Genomic DNA, 21,907 nt, shown 5'->3' on the forward strand with positions numbered 1-21,907 from the left:
TATTAAAAATTTTATTAAAAATTCAATTCCTGAGAAAAAATTTATTTGTGAAAATAATTGAATTCTGGAGAAAAATATTACTATTTATAAAAATAATGAATTTCTTGTGAAGAATTTTATTCAAATTTTTTAAAATAATTGAATTTCTCAGAAGTTTTTAAAACTTTTTGAAAATAATTAAATTCAATCCAGAAATTTTATTAGAAAATTGAAAATAATTGAAATCTGACAAAAAATTTAAAAAAAAATTTTAATAATTGAATTCCTTTGTAAATGTTTATTTTTGAAGAGAATTAAAATTCTTGGGAAGAATTTTACAAACATTTTTGACAATAATTGTACTCCTAGGAAGAATGTTATATTTTACGAAAATAATTGTATTATTCTATGATCAATTTTATTATAATTTTTCAAATTTATATAAAGCATTTTATCAAAATTTTTTTAAATAATTTAATTCTCGAGAAAAATTTTATTATTTATGAAAATAATTAATTTCTTGCAAAGAACTTTATTTCAATTTTTTTAAATAATTGAATTTTCAAGAAGAATTGTATTAAAAATAATTGAATTTTATAGAAAAATCTGATTAAAATTGCAATCTTATTAACTAAATCTTGTAAATAATGTTTTCAACATTTTTTTAAATAATAGAATTTTTAAAAGAATTTTATTTAAATTTTTCGAAATAATTGAATTTCTCAGAACTATTTTTTTCAATTCTCTGAATATATTTGAATTTATTCGAGAAACTTCATTAAGAAATTAAAAATAATTGAACTGGTTCGAAGAAAATTATAAAAAATTGGTAAGTAATTGAATTCCTGTGAAACTTTTATTAAAATTTTATTTAAATAATTGAATTCTTTTGGAAAATTATATTAAAATAGTAGATATTAAAAATAATTGAAATTTTGACAAGAATTTTATTAATTTTTTTGAAAATAATTGAATTTCGGAGAAGAATTTTATTATTTATAAAGATAATTGAAATTTTGACAGGAATTTTTAAAAATTTTTGAGCATAATTGAATTTATGCGAAGAACTTTATCACATTTGAATTTTTTGGTTATGTAATAATTATTTTTTCTGAACCCAATTTATCTTAATTGTTTTCAAAAAAGCAACAAATTTTTATAGGAATTTTATTTTTTGAAATCTTTCATCAGGATGATAAGGATATTTCGTCCTTTCTATTTACGCGACCTCTAGAATTCCTACCACGCAACTTAAAAATATAGCAGTCGGTAACTTTATCCTCAGTCGCTGAGGAGAATGATGGTAAATGATTTCTTTACCATCTGAAGGATATTTCTACCGTTTTCTACATAATCAGTGTTCAATAAACGTTTTTCAAATTAAACGATATTTAGTAAGTTGATTAAAGAAAAAAAAATTTCATTAAAAACCAATTGATTTAAAATTAATAAAAAATGGTTCCTTTTGTGGCAAAACGAAATAAAAAAAGTCCAAGAGTTTTAGTTCTTTGAATTATTTCTAATTAACAATAATAATGATTGTTTAATTAATTTTTTCAAATTAATCTTTAAGAGGCCTTATTCATGACAATAATTATTATTATCAATTATAATTTATTTGAATTTAAGTAAAATATTTATAAAATGTTAATAACATCTGATATTTATATAAATATTTATAAAATATCAAATAAAATACTTCCTCTATGAGGAAGTAATAACAAATTTAATTAATAAATAATAATAATTATTGTATATTAAGTTACTCATTAAATAATAATTATAAATTATTAATAATATTTTACTAATTGTTAATAAAACATTAATAATAAACACTCTCAATTCATAAAATTTTTAAAACAAATTTTAAACAATAATTGTCAGTGAAAACTATTTATAAATAGTAATTATTATAATTATCTTTTAATAAATATTTACTCACGTGAAATTTGCGGTGTTTTTTCCGAAAACCGACACGACACTACCGAGGGCAATCACTATTTGAAGGCTGCAAACCTGAAATCAGAAAAGTAAATATTTATTGACAAGAAAAAAATTTAGATGCAAATTAAACTAAATTTAATTTGAATTTTAATAAAATAAATAAATATGTATTATTTATTATTATCGAGATATAATTTAAATTTAAATAGAAATAAATATTTATTATATAGATAATTTATAAACTTTCACGCTATTGAATACTTTTTTTCTGTTATATACATATACGAAATTTCTGCGGAGATTATCGGTAACCCTTTCACGTGGATATTGTTACCTAATAAATATTAAGTTCTAAATTAGTTTACCAATATTCTTTCCTCCTAACGATCAGTGTGAAGGAAATATTTTTTTTCTAAAATTATCACGCTTACTTTTTCTGGTCAGTCGGCTCTTTTAAGTTATTTGAACTCATAATCCAACAACGCCAAAGAGCCTGTTCGCCCTCATAATAATTGACCGGAAACAAGCCTTGTAATCAAGAGCAGTGCCATCATTTGGCACCTGTTTCGCCCTTTATTTTTCAACCGGTTAAAGTCAAGTGTTGCTAAAATATCTCTTGATTAAATTTAATGTACCGTTACTATTCCAAAAATACGATATAATTACCGTGTATTATCAAATATTGATAATTTAGTATCGGCAATATAATTGAATTAAAGAATAATTTTATAATTTATAAAAATTTAATAATTTTATTTTTAAATAATTAAAAAATAATTTTACGGGCACTGCCCGTAAAAATTTTATAAAATTTTTTTTTTTTAAATAAATAAAATAAAAAAATAAAATAAAAATAGTAATAATAATACAAAATTATGATAATAATAGTACCTAATAATATTAATTGTTAATAATTAAGAAATTGTGAAAATGAGCGATCAATTTAATTAATTTTTATTAGTATTAGCAATATATCAAAAAAAAATTTGAAATGTATAAAAATAAAAATAATAAATAGACAGTGACAATGGCCGCGCGGTAAAGGCGCACGACTGCTATCCGGATAGCAAGGGTTCGAAACTCGGCAAGTATCAATAACACAATAATAATTAATGATTGCAATAATAATAATTATAATAATAATAAAAATATTACCTAGTATTATTATAAAATTTATTAATATTGTTAATATTATTATCGACATTTATTAATGTTGTTAATCTTATTATTAATTATTATTAATTCTGTTAAAATTATTATTAACATTAATATTAATAATAAAAATAATATTCATAATACTAATAATATATAATTATTAGTCCATAGATAATAATTAAAAATATATAATGATAGTAAATGATTCCTAAACAATGGAAATTTCTAGTCAACAAAAAAAGTATGCGGAACAAAAGCTAAAAGCGCGACATCCGATATCAATATAATAATTGTTAGGAAATTGTGGGAAAATATATATATCGAGAACTTTTCAAATTCATATATAATAAAAGAATTGTATTTATATTGACAGATGTATAGTAACATTATTTTAGAAAAGGGGAAGTAAAAATAATAGGGGCTCCTATGGTTTTTAACTTCTTTTCAGCTACACACAACACCCTTAATAACTTTTAAAACCAAAACATGCAATATATATATGAGCGCTCTCTTAAAATTGCGATCGTAAAATTCGCCTTCATATATATTTTACGACAATAGTTTTTTGCACTTTATAATGAAGTTAATAAAAAATTTAGAAAAAAAATTTGAACGTAAAATAAATAATAAATAAATATAAAAATTAGACATATGAAATTGAAAATAAATTATAAGGATGGAAAAAATTTTATAAAATAATTTAAGGGCAAAAAAATACAAAAAATAATTATAGAGATAAAAAAATTGTATACATAAGATAATTAAAAGGATGAAAAAATTATTATTAGTTAAAAATAATTTCAAACGAAAAAACTGTTGATAAAGTTATATGATAAATATGATATAGTAAAATGTCAAAATAAAATATTATAATGTGCATAAAACAAACAAAAATCTTCCATAAAATTTGTTCTCAACTTTTTCAAGGGGTGAAAATTTATAAATCCCAAATAAACTTTGCCAGGTGTTATTTATATAAAACTTATCCTCATATGGGAAATTACGCCTGATAAATCATCACAATTATTCTCACGATGATTTAGTAATCGATATTCTAATAATAAAGTAAACAAATTTCGTAAAAGGATTTAATCTTTGATTATCATTTAAAAATATAGTTAAATAATTTCTATACAATTTAATAATTGACGTAAATTTATTGTCCGTTATTAGAAAACTATTTTTCCTAGAATATTTTCTGCAAAAAAATAATTTTTTTATAAAAGTATTTTTACAAGAATACTTTCTATACAAGAATCTTTTCCACAAGAATATTTCATTTTTGCAAAAATATTTTCTACAGTTATATTTCTTACAAAAATATTTATTTTCGCAAAAATATTTTCTACAAAAATATTTTTTCCAAGATTAACTTTCTACCAGAATATTTTCTACAAGAATACACTTTTTAAAAAAATATTCTTACAATAACATTTTCAGCAAAAATATTGTTTGCAAAAACAATTTTTTACAAGATTTTTTTTTTTGGTAAAAATATTTTTATCATGAATATTTTTTACAAAAACATTTTTTTAGAATAAGACTATTTTACAAAAATACTTTTTACAAGAACATTTTTAGCAAAAATATTGTTTACAAAAACATTTTTTACAAGAATATTTTCTAATATAAATGTTTTGTACAAAAATATTTTCTGCAAGAATATTTTCGACAGGAATAATTTTTACAAGAATTTTTTATTTTCGCAAAAATTATTTCTAGAAAAATTATTTTTACAAGAATATTTATTTTCGCAAAAATATTTTCTATAAAAATTATTTTGACAATTTTATTTTTGCCAAGAAAAAATAAAAATTATGAATAAAAATTGCATCTCTGCAATTAATGATACATTTCTAGTCTAATTAAATAAAAAACACAGTGTTAAGTCAACCATTATTGAGAAATAATAATCGACACATGAAATATTCCCACAGCGATAGCGTCTATAAACATATAACCACCTGGTTGCGCCTTATGGAGCGAAGACCCCTTACCATATACGATGATATCCATACTACGAGGGTGTAATTTAAATTTAATTAACCTTCGAGCGTGTCACCTTGTGAATTGAACCCGAGAATTATATTCCAAAAGAAGTTAAATACTTTGAGACTGAAAAAGTCAGATATTAAAATTGTCTCGATGGAAAATAATAGAAAAAATTAAGAAAAACGTATGGTCAAAAGAAAAAAAAAGATTCTAAGAAGAATCTTCTCAACATTCCAGAAGAGTTCATTAGAAATGGACCAAGTAGTTTAGTTTCTCGATGCAAATTCACGACCTAATTACAATATTCCAAAGGTTCGTTCTCTTTTGTGAATTATTTAGCATAATCCCTGAATTTTCAAGTGAGGATGAGTCCTAATATATTTCTAAATATATATACAGTGAATACGCAACAGGGAACATTGACCTAATCTTCGAAGAAGAAGAAAAAATTTAAACATTGAAAAAAAATTTTCTTCTTCTGAAATGACTATACTAAAGCTATAACGGAGGGGTCATTTCATTATCTATTTCACTATACGTGCATTATTTATAATGATAGCTATATTCACTCATTAAAAAATACGTTACAATGTAAAGGACAATAAAAAATTTTGAAAATAATTATTGAATTTATGCAATTATTTGTAACTTCTCCAAAATTCGATTTTTTAGTTCAAAATCAACTCTAAAAGTATTTTTTATCAAAGAGAGCAAAAGGAGAGGTAAAAATTATAATTCAAGTGTTAATTTATAGTCGACTTTTATTTCAACTCCCTCTCTTTAACCCTCTTTATTTATCACAAAAAGGTCAAAATTTTAACTCTTCGTTTAACTCCTTTTAACCCTCTTTTTTTACCCCAAAAAGTTTTCGATTTTTATACGACAGAAACTCGTGCGGGGTTGAAAATTAACTCTCTTTTTTATGGGAGTTAATTATATGCAAGAATCAATAATCATATTAACATTAGATTACAACAGTTAATTATTTTCAAATTAATTTAAACATAGGAAGTTAATTATATACTTTGAAATCAATTTAATTTAACAAATTAACTTTTTTATATTATATATAGATTTGGATAATCAGACACAGATATAATAATTATAACAATAATGATCGATAATCAGATATATCGATAATTACATAATACAGAAAGGTAATTATTCTACCTCTATATAGTTATGGTTTAAAAAAATATTTTCTCACGGGCAAAAATATAATTTCTCCCCCTCTTCTATTCCCCCTCTCTATATGCATGTGTACATTTAAAGATTATAGTTTCTAGGACACGCGAATGCATGCAGAGGAATGATCCTGCAGGTGAGGTCATGATTTCTGATAAATGCGCCAAAAATTTCCAGGTGTCAGTACGCGTGTACCACGTGCCAGTTTCCCACGTGTACATGGAACCCTCCGCGTGTGACATATATACTCTTATAATTCCTCACCTTTCATTTCTATTCTTTATTTCGCCAAATGTATGTATATATATATATACTCATATCCAGTCTTATTCTTTTGATGGTCTGATCTCATAGTGAGCACCCTCCCAGACTCTAAGTATATCTCCCCCTCTTTTTGCTACCTCTCAAGATTTTTAAAATGCACAATATGACGACGTCACACGCCAGCTGATGTCTCCGCTAGTTACGTCACAGACATATGTGCGCGAATTTTTTCACGCACACCCCGCAAAGTTTTCGGCAATTTAAAAACAATATAAATAATTATAACAACAATGACAATAATAACAATAAAAATAATTGAAATAATAATATTAACAATAATAATAATAACTATAATCACAATAATAATAATAATAATAATAATAATAATAATAATAATAATAATAATAATAATAATAATAATAATAATAATAATAATAATACCTAATAATAATAATAATAATAATAATAATAATAATAATAATTTTGTTCATGTCGTTAAATTTATAGGTGAAGAATTTTTCCGAGCTGCTTCAAAAAAAAAAGTTTTTATGCTTCACAAAATTCAATAAATTATAAAAATATTGTAACTGCAACTTTTTCAAAATTATTTTCATTATTTCAATTACTCAATTATTATTTTCTAGAATTTTAAACTAATTTCTACTAAAAATAAATTATCTTTAACAATTTTTGACAAAATTCTTTGACAATTTTGAAATCCATTATTGTTTAGAATTCAATTTTAGGAAATTTCGCGATTTTCAAAGATTTTAATTTGAAATCTTTTCAAAATTTAATTATTTCTAAAAATTCATCTTATCTTGCTTTTAATATTCAATTATTAACCAAAATATTAACTATGAAATTCATTTTTAAATCAATTTTTATTAGAAAATTCTACGAGAATTCCATTATCTCAATATAAAAATAAATTATTTATTGAATAATTGAATGTTTTTTAAAGTTGACTTCTCATAAAGAATTTAATAAAACAAATTTTTAAATAATTAAAATTCTTTTGACGAATTTTAATAATATTTTTAAGAATAATAATTACATTTTTCGAGGCATTCGATTAAAATTGCATTAAAAATAATTTAAATTTTGCGATTTATTATTTATGAAAATAATTCAATTCCTAAAAAGAATTTTATTCTTTATAAAAATAATTGAATGCCTAAAAAGAATTTTATTTTTATTGGGGGGGGGGGATTTTATTAAAATAGAAGATACTAAAATCACTGAACTAAGAAATATTTTTGAAAATAATTGAAATTATGACAAGAATTTTTTTAAAATTCTTGTAAATAATTGAATATCAGAGAAGAAATTTGCCATTTATAACGATAATTGCAATCTTGAAAAAAAATTTTTTGAACTTTTTTGAAAATAATTGAATTTTTACGAAGAATTTTATTAAAATTTTTGAAAATAATTGAATTTCGGAGAAAACTTTTATTATTTATAAAGATAATTGAAATTTTGACGAGAATTTTTAAAAAATTTTTAACAGAATTGAATTTTTTCAAAGAATTTTGTTACTTTTGAAAGTAATTGAATTCTTGTCATGAATATATTGTTATTTATGAAAATAATTGAATTTTGCAAAGAATTTTATTGAAATTCCTGAAAATAATTGAATTTCTGCGAGAAGAATTTTGATATTCATAAAAATAATTGAATTCTGTCAAAGAATTGCGTTACAATTTTTGAAATAATATTAAAAATGTATTAAAACATCCAACTAATTTCAACAGAATTGAAATTAAATTTTTAAAAAATTAGTTTTACAGAACTATTAATTAAAATTATGAAAAACTCAGATTTTCCAAAAATTTGAATTTGAAATCTTATTCAAAATTCAATTATTTCTAAACATTGCAATCATTTATAACTTGTCCAAAATTCAATTTTCTTTAGAGTTTAAAAAAACTTCTTCTAATACAAATCTATTATTTTTAATATTTATTTAAATTGTATATTAAAAAATTTAACTAATTTAAGAAGAATTTGCAGTTTTTAAATTTGTCAAAAGACTAAGCTCTGTAAAATTCTTAATTAAATTTATTCAAAATTGAAATTTTATAAAATTTTAAAGTATAAAACCTTTTGAAGTTCATGTATTTATGAAAAAAGTAAACGAAACTATTATAAAATTAAATTATTTTTTAAATATTTCTGTAAATTGAATTCTGTAAATTATTCATTATAAATAACTTATACTCTGAAAAAAAATTATTTGGTTCAATTAAATATTTAGTTGACAATAGACAGGTAATCGGTTATTTGAATTAAATAAATTTTCTTTCAGTCTAAGTAATTTTATGATATTTCATTAAGAAATTGCGTTATTTAAAATAAATTGTTGTGGCAGAAATAAAAAAATGGTAAGTTCTGCATTAGAATTCGTGGTTATTTTCATAGTTTATTATGATGAGGCAAAGAAAAAAGACACCAAACTTCAGAATTTTCTTATGAATTCTAAAAATTTAATTTTTTCCAGTACTTTTAATAAAATACCCCTGACTTTTCCCTGATTTCCCTGACCAATTTTACTTTTCTTCACTTTCCCTGAATTCCGTGACCTATCAATTTTTTAGCCTTAGAATTAATTTCTCCCCTGAATAAGTTGATCCTCAAATTTTACAACTATAAAAAAAGAAAACAAAAAATGCAAAAATTTCTATATGGAATGTAAATGCAGAAAATTATTTATAGTTCTAATAAATATAAATAACATTTCCTAATATAAATAAATAAAAAATATTTATTAAAAACTAAAATTCAGAAATATATATTCGCAATTGATAATTTCATTGTGGGACGAAGAATGTGGAAATAGAACCTCTGAATGAGAGTGAAAATAAATTTGCGGATATATTTTACATACAATGTGTGTATGTATATATAACATATATGATGAACGCGCAACGTGGGGTCTTCGAAATGTTTTAGATATATATACGTAGATCCACGAGGTTATTTAAAATGACAAGCATGTATTACTGTGGCAGATGCTATCAGCAAATACCGACACAGACATCCCACCGTAAAGGAAGGAGGAGTCAATATTCATGAATTTCTGTGACATTCGATGTTAAAGTTTCACACGGTCACACTGCGAAGAGAGAGAGAGAGAGAGAGAGAGAGCAACAACATTACGTATATTTGCATTAGTTTATATTCTTTTCTCAGCCCCTGCTGTAAATTCCACATCGATGTTGTTTATTCATTAACATTTATTCATTAGCATTAACTAAACGAATTTATCCAAATTACGTGAGATAAACAAAAATACTCTTTATTTTTTTTTTTAGTTTTTAAATAAATTAAAAATTTTCTAAATGCTCAAATTGTAATTTAAAACTAATGTATTACACAGTTTTTCCAAGGATATCAAATTTAGACAAAAATGTATTAAAACGTTGATTCGCAACTATTTTGATACACTTTTTGTCTCAATTTGATATATCACAAACTATTTGTGATGCGCTACCAAGAAAAGTACCTATAAGGTACCTAATTATAGGTTAGGTTCCTGTTAGATCTTAATTAAAAGTTTAAATTTTTAATTATTTGAATTTGAAACCAATTTTCATTGAATATTTTAAATATAATAAAGACTTGAAGATCAATAATTTTTAATTAATAATTGATTCTCTTTCTGTATTTTTACTCAAAAAATTAAAAACATAACCTTAAATTTTTTGCTCCTTAAGTATACCTTATTTCTTCGCAGCGTGACACATTTATAGTTATTATTTGCGTTTATTATTTGAATTTCTAAAAAGTAGTTTATAATAATTTATAATAGTTTATAAGTATATAGTTTATAATTAATTTATAAATAGTTTATAATAATTTATGAATAGTTTATGAATAGTTTATAATAATTTATAATAGTTTATAAATAGTTTATAATAATTTATAATAGTTAATAAATAGTTTATAATAATTTATAATAGTTAATAAATAGTTTATAATAATTTATAATAGTTTATAAATAGTTTGTAATAATTTACAATAGTGCATCAATTAAATATTTAAAATATTAAAATATAATAGGATATATACTATTCGACCACAAATAGTGGACAGCAAATTAAGAAAACGTAAAATAAAGATTAAGATCGTATCGACAACTTCCGGTTGCACGTGTTACTGCGGGAAAAGAAAATAAATACAAAAATTCGTTCGTTACTCTGCATTAGGGGTTTGAAAATCAGCGAAGTTTGGAATCTTAACGTACAATAAGTATATTTTGAGCTTTCAATTATAACTATACGTTTTCTACAAAACGTTAAGATATTTTGTATATATAAGGACTGGAAACGATTGAAGAAAGTCTCGCTCTGATGATTAACGCGTAGAGCATGACATTGCAGCTGCACGTGTATATATAAGAAAATCGTTCGAGTAAATTGTATACACGTAAGCATTTTACATACCAACATATATACACACACGAACACTATTGGATAAAGTCTGTGAGCAGGTGACGTTGGTCGCGTGCCAAACTCCCCTTCTTACCATCAGCAAGAAAAGCATCTTGTGCAATGCCATTGTCCTTGCTCCCTTCCTTATATTCTAGATTCACAGTCCTTTTAACGCTCAATCGCGAAGGGGATTTTTACCCTTGGAACTTTGCGCGTATCGGCGTATGTACGAAATTCCCTCACAATGTCTATTTGTTTATGGAGTCTGAGTCTTGAAACTCTTTTCAGAATATTGGTCGCAGTATATTTTTTTTTCTATTTTTTCAGGTTGAATCGATAGGCATTTTTGGCAATGAAAATATTCTTTTACTGTAGTTCGAGTGCATAAGCAGTTTCTTTATAATGTAACTACTTACATTAAAGTTTAATTAACTCCCTTTTGGAGTTAATTCATATTTTTACTGTGTAAATTTTAACGCCCTTCATCCAACTCCCAAATGAGTGTGACTTAAAAGTCACACTCAAGTGTAATGTAGAATCCCCTGGAGAGTTAAAATTTAACTCCCATTTCTTTACAGTGTAAAGTTCAGTGTACGCAGTGTAAAGTATAATGTTTGTTGTACTTTATATAATGTTTTTTACTTTTTTGTATAATATTTGTTGTGCATTGTATAATGTTTGTCATTCTTTGTATGATGCATATAACACACTTAAATATACAATGCAATAAACACTTTTGCACTGCATAGTACACATTAAATAATTTATGATACACTTAACTGCACGATTAGATGCTACAAAATCGTTTCCTATGCCATAAAATAAATTTTATGCTATTATAAAATATTTTCCTTCCTGTGTCATTTTCTCCAGGTATTGGGGGGGAAATTAAAAAAGAAAGCATCTTGTTGACTTTATAACTGTCATATATATATCTATAAAAATCGATAGATCGAGAGGCAGGTGAGACATGTGCCACGCGCCAAGATTTCATTCTGAAAGACTCCTCCGACTCCTTCTCTTATGTATGAATACATATGTTACGAATAAGAAGGGCATTTCAAGATGCATCTATTGTTACTCGAGGCGCCCCTCAGCTTTTCGAATATACACACATCCAGAACTCTCTAAAGTGTCGATTAAATTTTCAGATTTGCAGATCCTATCTCGATGACTTCCCTCTTCTGAGGCTAAAAGAAAAATCTATAACTATATAGTCTTTTCTGAAGCTAAAAGCAAAAACTTTAACTAATAGTCTTTTTCTAGATAAATACCGCCAATTTACTATAATTTTGTTTTTCGAAAAACAAATTACAAAAGAAACAGTTTTGTATATGATGATATTGAAATTGTATCCTGCAACCATATAGTACCAGAAAAAATATTAAAAATGCTTTTATTCATTTTGATTCCTTCTGTTTATTTTCAATTTTCAAATGAAATTTCTCGATAGAATTTTATTATTTTCAAAAAGTTTTAAAAAATTCTGAGAAATTCAATTAATTTAACAAATTTGAATAAAATTCTACACAAGAAATTAATTATTTTCATAAATAATAATATTTTTCTCCAAAACCCTGAAGAATATTCTGATTCACTCCAAAAATTATTAGATACTCAAAAAAATGTTCTATTATACATTTATTTACAAATTTCTTCAAAAAGTAAAAATATTCCAAAACATTAATAACTTCTTTTTTAAATAAATATTTAATCATTATTACTTTTCTATAAGACTTAAGATTTTTAAATTCAAACCTTTTGAAATTCAATAACTTATGGGAATATATTATTATAAAACATGAGAAAATAATTGAATTTTTGCAACAAATTTTATTAAAATTTTTTTAAAGAATTAAATTCCTATGTAAAAATTTATTTGTGGAAATAATTGAATTCTGGAGAAAAATATTATTATTTATGAAAATAATTAATTTCTTGTGAAGAATATTTTATTCAAATTTGTTAAAATAATTGAATTACTCAGGCTTTTTAAAAATTTCTGGAAAATAATTAAATTCAATCGAGAAATTTCATTAAAAAATAAATAGAAAATAATTAAAATCTGATGAAGAATTAAAAAGAAAATTTTTTTAAATAATTGAAATCCTTTGAAAATGTTTATTTTTTAAAAGAATTGAATTCTTGGGAAGAATTTTAAAAAAACATTTTTTAAAATAATTGTATTCCTAAGAAGAATGTTATACTTTACGAAAATAATTGTATTCTATGATCAATTTTATTATAATTTTTAAAATTTATATAAAACATTTTATCAAAATTTTTTGAAATAATATTGAATTCTCGAGAAAAATTTTATTATTTATGAAAATAATTCATTTCTTGCGAAGAACTTTATTTCAATTTTTTTAAACAATTGAATTCTTAAGAAGAATTGTATTAAAAATAATTGAATTGTACAGGAAAATTTTATTAAAATTGTAATTTTATTAACTAAATCTTGTAAAGAATTTTGTCAACATTTTTTTAAATAATAGAATTTTTAAAAGAATTTTATTTAAAGTTTTCGAAATAATTGAATTTTACAGAACTATTTTTTTCAATTCTCTAAGTATATTTGAATTCTTTCGAGAAATTTCATTAGAAAATTAAAAATAACTGAATTGGTTTGAAGAAATTCATAAAAAATTGGTAAGTAATTAAATTCCTGTGAAACTTTTATTAAAATTTTGTTTAAATAATTGAATTCTTTTGGAAAATTATATTAAAATAGTAGATACTTAAAATAATTGAAATGAGGAAAATTTTTACAATTAATTGAAATTTTGACAGGAATTTTATTAAATTTTTTGAAAATAATTGAATTTCGGAGAAGAATTTTATTATTTATAAAGATAATTGAAATTTTGACGAGAATTTTTTTAAATCTTTGATCATAATTTAATTTATGCGAAGAAGTTTATCACTTTTGAAAATAATTAATTTTCTGGAATCAGTTGTTCTTGAAATTTCAAATTGAAACCTTTGAAGTTCAGTTATTTATGAAGATTGTAAATGCAACTCTTTTGAAATCCAATTAATTTTGAAATTTTTATGTATAATTATTCATTAAATAATTGATAAATAATAATTTTATGATAGTTCTTCAAGAATTAAGTTATTTAATATGACTTTTTCCTGAATTCCCTAACTTCCCTGACCTGTGGCAACCCTGTTGTTGTTAATTAATTTTTGTCGACCCTCCAAAACAGAAAAAAAGTATCGAACAATTATTTTCAATTTTTGCTTCCTGAAAGGATTGAGAAAATTTTCTCACACTGGAGTATGTACTGCATATTCAATTGAGTACATAGAGGACCTTGTTTTGATGAGCAAAATTTTAAATATGAACATCCGGTTTTTGTAGCTGATGCAAAACTTGTTGAAAGATAGAAATTTTCGCACCCATTGGAGATATTTTTTTCGAAATTAGCATAGAGCTATGTACCTACGGTCTCTATAGCTTGGAAGCTCCTTTTTTTACAGGGACTAAGCGGGTCAATTAACACTCTTACAGAATATCCTTGCCCTTAACGGGTCATTACATTTTTGTCCTAAGTAGCAGATGCTTGTATACTTCCTCAGATTTCTACCTTCCTTCCTTCCTTCCGCATAATTATCATCTTTTCCAATATCGATTCATTCTATTTGTTTGGACATCAAAAATTTTATTTCGCATGAAGAAATTTTTATTCGAACCAAATAAAATTGAAATCCTCCCTTCTGCACTGGAATTAAAATAAATTATCATTTTTCTTCTAAGCTTTTCGGTTTTGAATCTCTGAAAAAATCTATTTTGCCTAAAATGCTACTCTGTTTGTATATCTATGAATCTTTTTTGTGAATATTGTCCCGGTATTTTAGAAGAGAGATAAAAACTTCACCCGAAACACATTAGTTATGACAATATTATGCAATTTTCTCAAGCAAGAATTTCCCATTTTCTTCGAAAATTATGCCTCGTCATTAAGAGTTTCATCTAATATTTAACTTGATGTTTCTCAGGATATATAAGTACCAAATGTTGAAAATTAAAATTTGACCAAATGGTATAAAATATCTAAAAGGTATTTACCTAAAACAACTAAAAACGAGAAATCTAAAGAGGATCATGACTGTTTCAAAAATGTGTTTCAGTTTTCTTAATAGCTCCTCAAGTCTTTCTATATAAGGACAGATTTTTTTTTTACAAATGATACATTTAATTACTGGTTTTTTTCCCTCTTTTGTCAAAACAGAAGAAGTTCGGCTTCTGAATCTAACTACTTCCGGTATTTCCAATTTATAACGATCTCAATTATGTTTCCTACTTTTTTAATTATTATTATTATTCGGTTGTCAAATCAATTCCAAACTTTCATTAGAGAAATTTTCTAATTTTTAATTTTCAATACAGAAATTTGAAAAAAATTCGTATTTTCAAGAAGAATATCAATAATCAAACTATGAATTTCAGTCAATCTTTTCCAAATGACAGTCATTTGGATTTATTTATTATAAAAAGTTTCCTGTGACGCAATTCGTAAATCATCGGTTACAATACATGAAAAGAGAATAAAGAACAAAAAGAAAAATACAAAAACCGGAAATTACAGAAGCATGAACAGTATTTTTGAATAAAATTATGGTACATGAAAATTTGTGAAATGATTTCGAAATACATATATATAGAAAGATGTTTTACAATTAAAATGATGCTGAAAAGGACGGAATTACTTGAAAAAATTGAAAACTGAAAATACATGGTCTGCGGAACTACATTAGTGGGCCATTTCAGTCCATTTGGCGACCGAAGGGCACTTGATGAAGGGAAGAAGACAGATCGGGAATGAATCGAGTGGAGCCGAGAGTCGACGATGAAATTTCCGAACATTTCCGAGAGCATGGTGGGAACGTTAAGCGCTGACTGTTCTCACCAGCTTGCACACTCTGCGATCTTAGAGCATCACGATGAGGAGGCGCAAGGTGTTTTGCCAGTTTCTGCTAAACTTTTCTATACCTAAAGCACAACCTGCTACATTGCTCAACATTGGGGCAACCTTGGCCACGTGTCGCAAAAAAAACCCTTTTTTTTTACTTTTTGAGATAAATAAAAAATTATTGAAAAATTTTATTTTACACTAAGAGAAAAATTTTTATTTAAAGCAAATATAATATTTATTATGTAAATTATTTTATTATTATATTTATTAGTTAAATAAAAAATATATTTGTCTTAGAAACTACTACTTTGTTTGAATAAAAAACATGTTCATTAAAATAAAATTTTTATTCACTGAACAAAAAAATTTATTTGATTCAAATAACCGATTAATAAATAAATAATTATTTAAATCAAATGAATTTTTTTTCAGTGAATAAAATTTTATTTTTAATGAATAAATTTTTTATTTATACAAAGTTGTAGGCTCTGAGAGAAATATATTTTTATTTAACTAACAAATATAAATAATATAATAATTTATTTAATAAATATTCTATTTGGTTTAAATAAAATTCTTCTCTGGATGTAAAATGAATTTTTTCAGTAATTTTTTATTTTAAAACGTAAAAAAGGATTTTCCTCGATTACTTACTCGATTCAAATAATTTTTATTTAATTGAAATAAATCATATTTGAACCAATAATTTCAATATTCGAAGCAAATAAAATTTATTTGAAATAAATAAAAATTCTAGTTAGCTCTGAGTAAAATATAACTTTCTTTCGGGTGTAAAAAATATCCTTATTTAAAAAAAAAAATTACTAAAGAAAATCCTTTTAAAAATATCGTTTTTACTTTTTGAAGAAAATGAAAAATCCACGAAATCAATTAACAAATTATTTACCAAACTATTTAAGAAATTATTTACAAAATTATTCAACCAATTATTTATAAAATTATTTAAGAAATTATTTACAAATCTATTTAAAAAATTCACAAAATCATTCAATAAATTATTTGTCAAATAATTAAAAAAATTATTTACAAAATTAAGAAACAAATTATTTAAAAAATTATTCAACAAATTATTTACAAAATTATATAAAAAATTATTTACTAAACTATTTAAAAAATTCACGAAATTATTTACAAAATTATGCAACAAATTATTTACAAAACTAATTTAAAAATTTACAAAATCATTGAACAAATTATTTACCAAACTATTTGAAAAATTATTTACAAAAGTATTCAACCAATTATTTATAAAATTAACTAAGAAATTATTTACAAATCTATTTAAACAATTCACAAAATCATTCAACAAATTATTTGACAAATAATTTAAAAAATTATTTACAAAATGAAGAAACAAATTATTTATAAAATTATTTAAGAAATTATTTACAAAACTTTAAAAAATCACAAAATTATGCAACAAATTATTTACAAAATTATATAAAACATTATTTCAAAACTATTTAAAAAATTCACAAAATTATTTACAAAATTAGTTACAAAACTATTAAATAAATAAATAAATTTCAAAAAATTTTAATTAGTGGAAATAACAATGACCGAATTTTCAGTAACCGAGTGAGCGCTTGGTGTGACTAAAAATAAGATATATAAATTCAATTACATAAAAGTCGCTGCAAAAAAAAAAAAATTATTCAAATTAGAAAAAGCCAAAAATTAAACAAAATTTTCAATAATTCAAATGAAGAAAAAAAACGGAAAAAATATTCCAATTAATTCAAATTTAAATCAATTTTTAACGCGTCTGAGTTTCGAAAAGTTGCACCAAATTTTTTCAAAAATCAAATGCACTCTTCCTATTGTACTCTTCTATAATTGTGAAATTTAATTAATTAATTAATTCAAAAAATGTTATTTTTGAACGAAATTTAAACCTAAAAATATGACAAAAATTTTGCCTCTTTCGCACAAAAGGTGGAAAAAAAAGAATAAAACCGCTGCTGCAACGTCCTTCGTCTAAACTATATAAGAATGTGTAACATTTTTTATTTGTCTCCGAATTAAAAGCGAAACATGGCAATTTTTTTTCACTCTTTCACGGTCGTCTGTTTTTTTCTCTTCCTTATATTTTGTTCGTCAGTCGTGTGATTCAACCAAAATTTCTTTGTATCACCGCCCGAGGAATGCGCTCACAAGGGATTTAATGGATCGGCTAGTCTCGAAAGTGTCTATGAACGTGCAGATTAATGGGGGGTATAAAGGATCAATTCTCTCCTTTTAGGCAAATATTCTTTGTCCCAATAAAAAGTCCCAATAAATTCAAAAAATTATAATTGCAAAAAAATTACCACTCAAAGGATTTTATTTGCTTACGATTAAAAAAATTTCTCCTGACAGTCGATTTCGAAGGAAAACTATTAAACATTTAGAAGAAAATTTACCAAACATTTTTAAAAAATGTACTAAACATTTAAAAAGAAATTAACCAAACACTTGAAAAGAAAAAAATTTTGCTGACAATCATTTGGAATTGAAAAACTAAATATTTGAAAACCCCCAAATTTACTAAACATTTGGGAAAGAAATTAACTAAACATTTGGAAAGACAATGTTTAGGAAAAATTTACCAAATGTTTAGAGAGAAATGTACCAAACACTTGGAAAGAAATTTCAGCAAACGTTTAGAAAGAAATTTAAAAAGCATTTAGCATTGAAAAGCAATATTTTTTCTTCCAGGAAGAAAGGAACACTTGTGTGAAAGAAAAAGAGGAGAGATAATAAAAAAAAAATTTGCCAAGCGACGAAAAGTTTGTCAGTTCATTGTAACTTAATATGACTTGGCGAGTTCATATTATTGTAAAACCCAATACACTGCATACATATAGTATATATATAAAAGGAAGAAGCTGTTCGCAGCCCGTTAAAAATCCTTCGGTGGATCTCTTTTGAGAAATTCGATCTGTTTGGTGCTCGTCATTTCAGGAACCCCCCACCGTCACACTCGTGGGATCCAGTTTTCAAGAGGTTTTTACTTTCGAGAAATTTATTTTCACTGTAACCAAATTTTTTCCCATTCAGAGGCTTATATATATTGTATTTTCGATAGTTTGGGACTATTTTGAAATCTATTTGGAACACTGTTTTGAAATTGCTTTCTTTATTGCCTAAAAACGACAGAATTTCAAGTACGACCTTAAGAGAGAGGAAGAGAGATAGTGAAAAATAGAAAGAGAAAAGGAGAGCAAGAGAGAAAGAAAGAGAAAAAGAGAGAAAAAAGGGGAGAAACAAATACTATGAGAAAGGATAAGAAAGAAGGAAAGAAAGCAAGAAAGCCACTGGAAGTGACCAAGGGGAACTTGTGGAGCGACTTATATTGCGCCGTTTCCGCTCTAAACAAACATCTTAAGGAAGTTGGATGCAAACATTTAAAACGTGGGAATCCCACTCATGAGTGGGAGAAACAAAATACTCACGAGAGGAGATTTTTTCTTGGTACACACAACTCTTTCTAAAAATATACCCGAAAATAGAAAACAATAAATTATCTGTACTTGTTGATCGTATCTAAAAGAGCAAAGGAATGATGAAAAGAGTGAGAATATCAAAATTTCAAGTGGATGATTTTTTCGAAAAAAGAAGAAATCTACTTTCTTTCTAATTCACTTTTATTTTCCATTTCACTCTCACTATAACAAATTTTTATTTTCTCTGTCACTCACTTTCAATTTTACTTTTACTTTAATAGATTTTTAATTTCACTTTCATTTTCACTTGCAATTTTATTTCTACTTTAATAAATTTTCATTTTCATTTTCACTGTTACTTTTACATCCATATATTTTTATTTTCACTGTCATTTTCACTGCGGCACTTTCAATTTTATTTTCACTTTAATAGATTTTTATTTTCACTTTCACTCTTGATAGCTTTTTATTTTCACTCTCAAAGTGAAAATGAAAGTTTCTTTGTTAAATCTAATTCACATTCAAAGTAAAAATAAAAATCTATTAAAATCAAAATGAAAATCAAAAGTAGAAATAAAATTACACAATGATGCTGTTATTAAATAATTATTAACCAAATTATAGTATTCACAATATTACATAATTATGATATTAAAAAATTAATTAAGCATAATAATTAAAATTACAATACTATATAATTAATTACATTAATTATCATTATATAAAAAATTAGGTAATTTTCTTTCTACTTCGACTTTCATTTTAACTTTCACTTTGACGGATGAAAGTGAAAATAATGTGAAAATGGAAGTTGAAATTAAAATAAAAAAAAAAATGAAAGTAAAAATAAAAATCTATCAAAGATTATATGATTAATTAAGCATAATAATTAAAAATACAATACCATTTAATTAATTAATAATGACATAATTACGTAATTTTCTTTCTAATATGATTTTCATTTTAACTTTGATATAGAGATGCAAATGAAAATAAAAATGAACATAAAAATCTATTAAAGTGAAAATTAAAGTGAAAATAATTGTTTTTCGCTAAATCAAAATTTACTTTGAAAATAAAGATAAAAATCTATCAAAATCAAATGAAAGTGAAAATGAAAATAAAACTCTATTAAAGTAAAAATAAATATAAAAATCTATTAAGAAAAGGGATTATCCATATTTTTAATTACATCAAGAAAATAATTTAAATATTTTATAAAAAATAAGTTTTAAAGTAATTTTTTGAAAGATAATCGATATAAAACGAAATATACATAGATAGAAAATATTTTTATTCTTTTAACATTTTTATTTTTATATAAAAATTGGTTGACTTTGAAATTCATGCGTAATTTATTGTAGAAAATATGTTTTTGTAACCAAAGAAATTACTGAATGGAAAAATCAATTTTTACTATACATTTTGAAATATTTTTTGGAAAAAAATTAAAATTCTAAAAAATTACATTATTATTCAATTTTATTATTTGAAAATTTATTTGTTTATTTGTCTAATTAATAATTTTAAAAAAATTTTATATTTTTTATTTTTTACATATAAAAAAAATTATGATTTAAAATTAATTAGAAAAATAAACAATTTTAAAATAAATTGATAAAAATGTTATTTTTTAGTATTTCTACCCCAGAAAAATGTTATATTTGGCTCAGAACCAACTAGACTTTTTATTTGTTTCAAATAAATTTTATTTGGTTTAAATAATATATTTTTCTCTGGGTGTTCAAACCTGAAAACAATGCTTTTGTTTTAAAAAAATATTTGTAAAATAGTAAAAGTAAATTTTTTTATATTTGTCAATTTTTTTCTGTATAAAAAAAACACATTTTCTGCAAATTTCACTTGAGTTTCAAAATAAATTAATTTTTAAGAAAAATAAAATTTCGAAAATGATTAAAATTTATATTGTGACCGATTATATCATATTGTCATTGAATTCCACCTGAAAAAAGGTGAAAATGAAATTGAAAATAAAAATCCGTCAAAGGGAATGTGAAGATAAAAACAAAATTAGTAGAAATTAGTACAAAAAAAAATAAAATTATTTATTTGACATAAAATTTTAATTTAAAACAAATAAATAACCTAGTTGTCTTTGAGACAAAATATACGTTTATTTAATTCAAATATACGTTTTTTTAATTTAAATGAAATTTATTTAGTTTAAATAAAATTTTTTTTGAGTGTAAGCCTTAATTATCAGTAAAAACCGAAGAAGAAAAAAGAAAAAAACCTAATAGAGAAAATAAGTCCAAAAGCAAAAATCTAAGAAGAGAAGAAAAGTGAATAGAAGAAAAAACCTGATAGTGATAATAAGTCCTACAACAGAAATCTCAGAAGAAAATAGTCAGAAAAAAGAAGATAAAGGAAAAAACCTGATAGAGAAAATAATTCCCAAATTGTCAGCGAAAACCTAAGAAAACAATTTAAATACAAAAATCTCTGTATATACAAAATATACAAAGCCCTATGGCCTTTCTTGAGGATTCTCTCTTTCTCACTCCTGTGGTTTTTTCTTTCCCTTCTCAATAAAATATTTCGTGTGTCAGCCACGCGTACTTCT

At 23.6% G+C, this 21,907-nt stretch overlaps 1 long non-coding RNA gene across 1 annotated transcript in view; it reads right to left on the reverse strand.

Annotated features, from left to right (window-relative positions):
- Positions 1 to 1,923: 1,923 nt before the first annotated feature.
- The window catches only part of LOC122512045, a 176,895-nt gene continuing 156,911 nt past the window's right edge, over positions 1,924 to 21,907 (reverse strand). The window contains exon 7 of the long non-coding RNA XR_006302591.1: positions 1,924 to 1,995. This is a non-coding gene — a long non-coding RNA (uncharacterized LOC122512045). The remainder of the gene's footprint in view (positions 1,996 to 21,907) is intronic.

Source organism: Leptopilina heterotoma, unplaced genomic scaffold (genome assembly GCF_015476425.1).
Source record: "Leptopilina heterotoma isolate Lh14 unplaced genomic scaffold, ASM1547642v1 Lhet_93, whole genome shotgun sequence".
NCBI classification, from domain to species: domain Eukaryota; kingdom Metazoa; phylum Arthropoda; class Insecta; order Hymenoptera; family Figitidae; genus Leptopilina; species Leptopilina heterotoma.